The 10,709-nt window shown below is 35.1% G+C and overlaps 1 non-coding gene across 1 annotated transcript; it reads left to right on the top strand.

Moving 5' to 3' along the window:
• The first annotated feature begins 5,829 nt into the window (after positions 1–5,829).
• On the top strand, positions 5,830–5,993 carry LOC111561593. Its single transcript, XR_002744235.1, has one exon. It is a non-coding gene; the product is annotated as a U1 spliceosomal RNA (small nuclear RNA).
• The last annotated feature ends 4,716 nt before the right edge of the window (positions 5,994–10,709 follow it).

Below are 10,709 nucleotides of genomic sequence, written 5' to 3' on the forward strand. Positions count from 1 at the left end.
TTCACAGATCTATGAAGTTTGGTTATTAAAATCCAAGATGTTTTATAAGGAACATATTAACTAGGGAGATATTCTGTGGAGCCACTTAAATAGAGCAGCCTCATTTTTGCTAATGACTATATAGTATTCTATTTATATGTTTGGTCATAATTTTACTTCTATTTAGCATTCTCCTTGATGACCATTTAGATTGCTTCCAATCATTTTCTATTATGAACAGTTCTGCAATTAATATTTTTGTATATGTATCATTTCATACACAAGCAAGGATACTTGTAGCACGAATACCTATAATTAACATTCCTGGGTCAAAGTTTATGTGCATCTTTAATCCTTGTAAGTGTTGCTAATTGATCTTTATAAAATTGTACCAATTTACTTACCTACTAACATGTATGAGAGTGGTTGTTTCTTCACAAATGCATGGTAATAGTGTTAGCAAACTTTTTTTTGCCAGTCTGAAAAGTTAAAAAAATTACCTCTGATTGCAGTTCAAATCTGTATGTATTTTATTATGAGTGAGGTTAATGTATTTTTCAATCTGGAATTCTTGGTCTTTATCTGGGATGGTTAGACAATATATATTGAATGTAATATTGAAATTATTGCACTTGATGGGGCGCCTGGCTGGCACAGTCGGTTAAGCGTCCGACTTCAGCCAGGTCACGATCTCGCGGTCCGTGAGTTCAAGCCCCGCGTCAGGCTCTGGGCTGATGGCTCAGAGCCTGGAGCCTGCTTCCTATTCTGTGTCTCCCTCTCTCTCTGCCCCTCCCCTGTTCATGCTCTGTCTCTCTCTGTCCCAAAAATAAATAAACGTTGAAAAAAAAATTAAAAAAAAAAAAGAAATTATTTATTGCACTTGAATCTATTATCCTGCTTTTTGTATTGGATGTGTTCCATCTATTCCCTTTGTTTTTTTTCTCTTTTCCTACATTTTTGGATTGAATATTTTTTTAATTCTATTATGTCTCTCTTATTAGTTTTAGCTAAACCTCTTTATTTCTTAGTGGTTGCTCCAGGTTTTGAAACATGCATCTTTAAGTATAACAGTCTACTTTTGAATAATGTTACATCACTTCACATGTAATGTAAGAACAGTATACTTCCATTCACCTCTACCTTTATGTTATTGTTGTCATACCCTTTACTTATGCATGTTATAATTTCACAATACGTTATTATAGTTTTTGTCTTAATCAGACAGTTATCTTTTAGAGAAATTTTAAAAATGAGGTAAAGCTTTTACACTTACCCACATCTTTACCACTTTTGTACTTTTTATTCTTTTGTGTAGATCCAACTTGCCACCTGGTATTACTTTTCTTCTCTCTGAAAAAATTCCATATTCTTTTAATATAGATATCCTCATGATAAATTCAACATTTAGAAGATATCTTTAATTAAAATATGTTTATTTCATCTTTATTCTGGAAGATACCTTTACTGAATGTAGAATTCTAGATTGACAAGTTTTCTGTTTTGTTCTTTAGTCATTTAAAATTTTGTTTCATCCTCTTCTAGTTTGAATAGTTTATGATAAGTCTTCAGTTACTTTTACTTTTGTTCTGTTTATCATGTTAATTTTTTAAAAGATTTCTTTTAAGATTTTTTCTTTGCCATCAGTTTTTAGCAATTTTTTTATAAGTTTGCTTCTATCTTTGACATTATCTCTAGACCTCATACAATTTCTTTCTTACTGTGTGTGTTTTGCTTAAATACTTACACAGTTACATATTTTAACACTCTTGTTTGCTAGTGTCATCATCGTTGTCATTTCTGATTATGCAATTTTTAGTACTTTTTCTTTTGTTTTATGAATCACATTTTTCTGCTTTATGGCATGCTGAGTAATTTTATATTAAATACTGGTCATTATGTGGTTTGCATTGTTGAGTGTTTTTATTTTGTGGTCTTCCTTTAATGATGGTTAAGCTTTGTTTCAACAGGTGGTTAGTTTACTTTCAAATCTATTGTATATCTTTGAGGCCCTTTTTTAAAAATTAAATTAAATTTTTTTAAATTTAAATTCAAGTTAGTTAACATATAGTGTTGTATGGCTTCAGGAGTAGAACCCAGTGATTCATCACTTACATATGAAGCCCTTTTGAAAACTGGCGCAGTGCATCTAGATTAGAACTCTGGATCTCCAGTATTCAAATAGTAAATCCAAATCCTTTCCTCTTGGTTTTCAGCTATTTTTTTCTATTTCTTTTTGTACTTTGTAAGTTTTGATCAAATGAAAAATATTAAAAATGAGAAAGTTTTAGAATTTGAGTCTGAGTACTGTCCTTTTCTTCAGAGATGATTTGTAGTTGCTTCTGACAGGGAGTTCACTTCAGTCTAGTCTGGGGTTGAGCTGGTTCAAAGATGGATTCCAGTGTACGTGAAGGCTAATCCACTTCCACTGTGGCTATAAGAAGTAATCTTTTGGGGGCACTAACTAAATCCTTAGCATGTTTACTAGAGTTTCCCCTCCTTGATGGGACTTGAAGTACAAGTTTGTCTCTCTAGCACCAGTAAACTACCTAAAGTTTTGCTCTACTTCTTAGTGTCTGTTATAGGCTGAATTGTGTCCTTCCCAAATTCCTATGTCTTAATCTGCAGTACCTCAGAATGTGACTGTATTTGGAGATGAAATCTTTAAAAAGTTAATTAAATTAAAGTGAGGTCATTATGGTGAGCCCTAATCCAATGTGACTAGTGTACTTTAAGAAGAGAGACTAGGACACAGACACACACAGAAGGCAGACCATGTAAGACACAGGGAAAAGATGGACATCTACAAACCAAACAGAGAGGCCTCAGAGGAAACCAATCCTGCCAATACTTTGACCCTAGACTTCTAGCCTCCAGAATTGTGAGAAAATAAGTTCCTGTTGTTTAAACCACCCAGTCTGAGGTACTTTGTTATAGCAGCCCTAGAAAACTGATATAGGATCCTAGCTGCAACTTTCTGCTTACTTTCTTATGTTCTTAGCTCCATGTTATTTATGAATTAGCTAACGCCTAGAGGTTAATTACATAGTTGAATGTTGGGTTCATCTTAATACATTTCCATTCCTTGTGAAATTCTCAAGGCTTAGCTGTCTTGTTGAATTCCAGGTTTTTCTCTCTAGTCCTGTGAGGCTACTCAGCTCAGCTTCTGCTCAGCTTCTCACCCTCATGGCAACTTTTTCTACTCAATTCTCAGATGGTAGACCCTTGCAAATCAGCAAATGCATTCAGAAGAAAAGTGGAGCAGAATATTGAGCTTATTTCAGTACTTCATGACTCTTGGAGAGCCTTACCTCTCAAGTTCTGGCTGCCTAGAGAGTTTCTAATGCTTTCAATCATTTGTTTCTATTTTACCCAACTTTTCTAGTTTTGTTTTTGTTTTTTTTTTGTAGGGAGATTTGGTTTGATACAAGCGTGTCTATCAAACTGTTAGTGAAATTATTTTTATGTTAATTTTGAACCTAGGCATTTCATTAAATTAAATTGTTCTTTGTAATATCTTTTTGATTGGATCTTGTTTGTCTCAAGGTCCAAATTTAATATGTTGAAACCTAATACCCAGTGTGATTGGGTTTAAAGGTGGGGATTTCGAGAGGTGGTTATTTCATGAGGGTGGAGCTTTCATGGATGGGATTATTGCCCTAATATAAAGAGACCCCAGGGAGCTCCTTCACCTCTTCTGCCGTATGAAGACACAGTGAGAAAATGGCTGTCTGTGAACCTGGAAGTGGGCTCTCTACTGGCACCTTGATCTTGGACTTCCTAGCATCCAGAGCTGCAGCTGTGAGAAATAAATCCTTGTTTATTAGCCACCCAATGTATGCTATTCTGTTATAGGAGCCTGAATTGAGACAGTGAGGACCATATCTGTCTTTAAGCATTGAATATTGTTGTGAAGTATGAGGCCAGTCTAATTTTTTTCCCTTTGCATTAGGTACAAGAAAGAATCAGATACTGTACCAAAGTATAAGATACAACAATTTTAATAAAATTGAACTTTATATCCCTCTCACATATCAGTCTGGCTGGTCTGGTTTATCAGATAACTGCTGCATAAATTCATCCAGGGAGCAATTTCTTCTGTCTTGTTGCTCTACCATCCCCTTAGTGCATTGTTTTCATCCCCAAGATTGGAGGTGGGACCCTGGGCACATCTACATTCTAGCTTGCAAAAGAGAAAAAGAGTCAAAATTCAGAGAAAGCATTTTTTTTAAATTGTAGATGACTTCGCACACTTCACTGTAGTGCATATCCAGTTGTTCAGAACATACTCATGTATCCATACTAAGTAATTACAAAGAAAGCTAGGAAATGTATTGTCTACTGGGTGGCCAGAAAAAAGAGGAAATTTAGAGGAAACAAGGAATCTACCTCAGACTTGTTGGTGACTTACTCATTTTGTCTGATGCCCAGAGTTCTTTGCTTTTGTTGTTGTTTTTTCATCTTTGAAGTCCAGTACTATCACTAGGGTATGTTTCAGTATGGTAATCTTATTGAAACAGTTTTTTTTTTTTTTAATGAACTGCTATATCAAGTTATAGGTTTAAGTCTCGGTTTTTCAAAATTACATCTTTAAATTATTTTTGTGTTGTTTTTTGTTATTATTGTAGTCTGTAATTCATGTCTTTCATTTTGCTTTCTTTTCTCAGTCCTTTTCTGTTCCTTGGTGTAATTTCAGTGATGGCTGTTTGTGCTGCTCAATGTGGCCTTGATTTCTTGGATGGATTTATTTTTTTCTTCTGTTTATTTCTTAAGTCTGCCAGCTCATGTTTCATCTCCTCCAGTTCTCTGCTTTGAGCTCTTTGATTCATTAAGTGTCTTTATTCATGACCATATATTTGGTCATGATTTTTATCTGAGCAGTGGCCATATTTTTCTAGTGTGTATTCATCACCTGCCACTTGTTTTTCCCACATTTTTCTTCCTTTTCCTGAAAGTAACTTTGCATACATACTTGGCTGGTTCTTTTTTGCTTATTACTTTTGTGAATGACGTGAATTCTTCCAGTTACTTGTGGGAGGTTCCTTCAGGGGAGAGACTAGAGCAGTGTTCCAGGCAAGCAGTAAGTTTCTTTGGTTCACAGCAAAGCTCTTTATGACTCAGTGGTGTGTGTGTGTGTGTGTGTGTGTGTGTGTGTGTGTGTGTGTGTGTGAATTCTTTTAACCTTCCTTTCTCCCTAGTTCAAAGAAATCAACAGTTTCTGGACTTTTCATAATTCAAGATCCATTTCCTTCACCCTTCTACAAGACACATTGATTCTCTCAAAAATGCAAGTTTCCTTGTTTAGTCCGACCTCCTTTGCCTATTCTGTGGGGTCCAGTGAAGCTCCCACTAAAGGCCCATGCATCCTGTTCCCATTGTTTCAAGCAACACTTGTGGTCCTGCCACATACTTTGAATAGCTGTGCTCTGTCTGATTTGTTTGAGATCTTTAGCCACATATGTCTTTTTAGGCATTTCCCCGCATCAGGTGGCTCTTCCTCAGATATTACAGTACAGGGTTACATGTGTCTTCTAGCTTTATCAAAGATCATTTTTCTCTCTCTTTTCATTGTTACTGTGATTTTATTTCTTAGAGAAAACTGGATAGAGGTATCTTTTGTCTGGAACTTTATAAGCAGGTCTATGCATAGTCCATTTAGGGAAATCCATTATTTTTTAGGATTAATTTCTTTAAGTGGTATATTAACAAAATTTCAAGAATTCCAATATGTTTTTCAGAAAAGTTATACAGGGATGCCTGGCTGGCTCAGTCAGTAGAGCATGTGACTCTTGATCTCCAGGTTGTAAGTTCAAGTCCTACTTTGGGTGTAGATTACTTAAAAAAAAAATCTTAATACTTACCTGGCAGGGGCGATACCATGATCATGAAGGTGATTTTTCCAAGGTGAGGCTTATCTATTGCACTCTGGATGTGCTGACCTTTGCAATTTCCTCAAATGTGGGAAGCTCAACTACATAATTGGTGGTAGTGGGGGACTGTGTTCGTGCTTTCCCCTGGTTTTCTCTTTAAAGAAAGTGTATCTTGGGGCACCTGGGTAGCTTAGCCAGTTGAGCTCAGGTGATGATCTCGCAGTTCATGAGTTGGATCCTTGCATAGGGCTCTGCGCTGATAGCTCAGAGCCTGGAGCCTGCTTGGGTTTCTGTGTCTCCATCTCTCTCTGCCCTCCCTGCTCATGCTGTGTGTGTGTGTGTGTGTGTGTGTGTGTGTGTGTGTGTGTCCCTCTTAAAAGTAAATAAACACTGAAAAAAAAATCTTTAACAAAATGTTATACAAACATTTTTTTGTTTGTATACTCCATTAACATGAGTGTTTCTATTTTCCTATTTTTTAAAGTATTTATTTATTTATTTATTTATTTATTTATTTATTTATTTATTTATTTTTAAGGGAGGGAGAGAAAGAGGGAGAGAGGGAAAACACAAGCAGGGGAGGGACAGAGAGAGGGGGAGAGAGAGAGTCCCAAGCAGGCTCCATGCTGTCAGTGTGAAGTGCAACATGAGGCTTGATCCTACCAACTGTGAGATCATGATCCGAGCCAAAACCAAGAATCGAATACTCAACTGCCTGAGCCACCCAGGCACCCCTCCTATTCTTATGTAGATAGAGCTTTGTCTATTTGATACTCTAATATGATATGCCCCTTAAATTCCACTTTTAATTATTAGGTGGCAAATAATTTTATCTTTTTTTTGAGAATTTTCCCTTATTGTCTATTAGTGATTTTTTGTTTTCTTCTGACAACTCTGTTAACCTTCTATGGATTAATATAAGCTTTCCCTGAAAGGTATGTTGCATATCTTTTGCTTAGTCATTTGCCTGTTTTAGTTTTATTTTTAATATAATCTTTTACCAAATAAAATATATTTTTATAGCAAGTTTAATATTTTCCTATATACCTTTGGTGACATTTTCTTTACCACTTTAAGATTATGTATTGAGAAATATATTCCTTTAGTGTTATAGATTTTATTTTTTAATTTACATCTCTAATAAGCCTGGAATTTGTTTTAAATGTGGTCAAAAGTATTAATCTAGCTGATTTTCCCCATAATTGTTAGTCATGCACTCCTTCACTATTTACAGATTAAATTATTTTTCCCACTGATGTAAGATACCACTATTTACACATTAATCATATGCTCATACAGAAATAGTTCTAAGCTCTAAATTCTGGGGTGCCTGGGCTCAGTTGGTTAAGCATCTGACTCTTGTTTTCAGCTTAGATCATGATCTCGCAGTTTGTGATTTTGAGCCCCACATCGGGCTTTGCGCTGACAGTGCATAGCCTGCTTGGAATTCTCTGTCCCCCTCTCTTTGCCGCTTTCCTGTTCACCATCTCCCTCTCTCTCTCTGTCTCAAAAGTACATAAATAAACATTAAGAAAATAAATAAATAAAATAAACTCTAAATTTTATTCCATTGGTTGCTTGTTTTTATGGCAGTACTGTAATATTTTAATTATCATTTTACATACTATTATAATTTATTTTCTAACAGGTCAAAAATTCTACCATTACTATAATTTTCAAAATCTCTTATTTAGTTTCATGTATTATTCTTCCAGATGAACTTTGGAATCATTTGTTGAGTTTCCAAAAATATATCCTCAAACCCACTGGGATTGCACTGAATTTATTTATTTATTTGGGAAGAATTGACATCTTGATAATATTAAGTCTTCTTAGTTGGTAACATGATACAGTTCTCCATTTAGACATGTTTTCTTTATGTCCTTCAACAACAATATTGTGGTTTTCTTCACAGAGAGTCTGCACATTTCTCATGAGTTTAACTCTTAGGTGTTCTATATTGTTTTGCTATTAAGAATGTATTTATTTTCTAATTTGTAATTGCTTTAAAATAAGAAAATATTGAGCTTTATTCTGTAATACTACTCTACTAATCTTTCGTATAAATCCTAGTTGCTTTGCAGATTATTCTTTTGAATTTTATACATAGACAATGATGACATCTACAAACAATATTAGTTTTTCTTCTTCTTTTTCAATATTTGTATTTTATTTGTACAAAATTTGTATTTATTAATTTGCTTTCTTACCCAACTGCATTGGCAAATTTTTCCAGAATAATGTTAATTAGTAATAGAAGTAGCAGGCATACTTGTTCTTGATTATAATAGGAACACATCTACTGTTTTACTGTTAGAGTGGCTTTTTTCTAGACCATGTATAGTTGACTCTATTAAAAATATTTTTATTTTTCCATCTGACGATCACTGTCTTTTAATTGATATGTGGATCATTTACCATTAATGTAACTATTGATGGTTGCATGTAAGTCTATTTTTATTTTACTCTTTTTTTTTCTTTTTTTGCTTGTCTCCTCTGGTTTTATTCCTTTATTTCCTTTTCTTATCTTCTTTTTCTTTTCTTTTTTGGTAGCTCACTTAATTTATTGGCTTGTTTTCTATATATCTTTGTATTTTTTTTTAGTGCTTGCTTTAGAGGTTATTACATATGTATATATATATACACACACACATATCTATATACACACACATATACACACACACACACACACACACACACACACACACACACACATATATATACAGCTAAGTTAATATCTTTCCAGTTCAAACAAAATGCAGAAGCAAAATTTGGAGCTATAGAGTGTTTTGGACAAAAAGTGAAATTAATCTAATTGTATTTTAACAAGATAACTTTGTTGCTCTGTTGAGAAAAGACTCTAAGGGTACAAAGGCTAAAGTAGGAAGACTATTACAAGTATAAGGAAAAAATATAAGGAGTTTCCTTCTATTACTATTTTGCTGAGGGATTTTATCAAGAAAAAAATGTTAATTTTGTCAAATTTTTTTTCTGCTTCTACCAAAGTAATTATTGAAGTAATCATTTTATCCTGTTAATGTGGTGAATTTTATGGATTTCTTTTTCTCTTTTTTTTAAATTTTTTTTTCAATGTTTATTTTCTTTTTGACAGAGAGAGAGACAGAGCATGCGCGGGCGAGGAGCAGAGAGAGACACACAAAATCTGAAGCAGGCTCCAGGCTCTGAGCTGTCAGCACAGAGCCCGACACGGGGCTCGAAGTCACAGACTGCGAGATCATGACCTGAGCCTAAGTCGGATGCTCAACCGACTGAGCCACCCGGCACCCTTATGGATTTATTTTTCAATGCTAAATCAACTTTGCATTTCTGGAATATACCCCACTTGGTCATGAGGTATTATTCTTGTTATGACTTTGTTAATGTAACATTTGCTAAGTGGGATACAGGTGCTGGTTGGTGACCTATGGTTCTACAAATGACCACAAGAGAAATTGAAATAGAGGATTATTACTCATAGGTCCTGAAGCAAGTATACAGTAGGTCTCAAGGTGTCACATAGGGACATCAAGACAGGGTATAGGCGGAGAATGAGACAGGACCTGTGGCACAGGCATTTATTAGGGTCCATGGCAGGAATGCTTTGGGGTTCCCAGGCTAAGGCTGTTTTGCTCAATTCAAACCAAAAAGAATGGGGTTTGGGTAAGCTCTATGAAGGTCTTATATAAGGAGCATGTGAGGAAGACCCTGACAGGCCGAGGAGACTATTAATTGCAAGGGCTGTTGGAAAACTCAAATGAGGAACTTATATTTGTTTGTGGGCTATTATCTGGGGCATGTGCTTGCAGTGAGGGGACTAGTGTCTGTTTAAGTAAACAAAATGGAAGCTGAGGCATCAATACCATGAGGTAGTTTAGCTAACTCTTGACAATTTTTTTTATATGTTCAGATTTGATGTGTTAATATTTTGTTAAAGAATTTTGAGAGTATTCATGAGGGATATGAGTTTATAATCTTGTTTTTGCAAGATTTTTGTCTAGTTTTGGTATTAGGATTATCTTAGTCTCATACAATGAATTGAGAAAATTTTCAAATGTGTCCTTTCTAGGGTCCCACCTGAATGCTTGGGTATTCAGCCAAGTCTCTTCATTGGGCTTGTCAAAACACAAACATCTCTCAGTATTGTGATAGCTTTGGAATCTGCATTAGTCTCCTGGCCCTTGAATAGTTCCCTATAAGACCTCTTGGAATCTTGCTCTGTGCATGCATAACTTAGTGTTTATCCAGAGACTAAAAGGGATCTCTATGCAGATATATGGAGCTATTATTCTATACAACTGTGGTGCCTTTCCTCACAAATTTCACTTTGATTTCTCTACTCAGAAAGGTTTCTGCTCCCTATTTGTGATCCACTGTCTGTGCTGCTATTTGTAAGATGCTTCCAGGCGGAAGCATACCACTTACTTCATTATAGCAAAAATTATATATCTAGACACATCGAATTTGAGATTTCTATTAGGTAGCCAGATAGCAAAGTATGGTAGACTATTGAATGCATGAATTTGGAATTCATGGATAAGGCCCTTGAATGGATAAGGTCCTTGGAAGTCCTTTCCTCCAAGTTTCTCCTTCTGCTTTTTGGTTTGCTTCTGTTTTTCTGTTTAGGGTAATAGGCTTTCCTCAATTGTCTCTTGATCTTGGTGATTCCATCTTATTTAAGAGCTAAGAGGCTCTGTTTCTGTGTGTCCATGGGTTTTAAATGATGTGCTTCATTGTTGGGAGATAGAAGTGGGCCATTTCTTTGGAAGAAAGATGCACATTCGTATATGCATATATTAAACACACATGCATATATTTTTTCAGTGAGTCAATTTCTCCAGAGCAAAGTTCTTTAATCCATTACCT

Source organism: Felis catus, chromosome B4 (genome assembly GCF_018350175.1).
Source record: "Felis catus isolate Fca126 chromosome B4, F.catus_Fca126_mat1.0, whole genome shotgun sequence".
NCBI lineage: Eukaryota > Metazoa > Chordata > Mammalia > Carnivora > Felidae > Felis > Felis catus.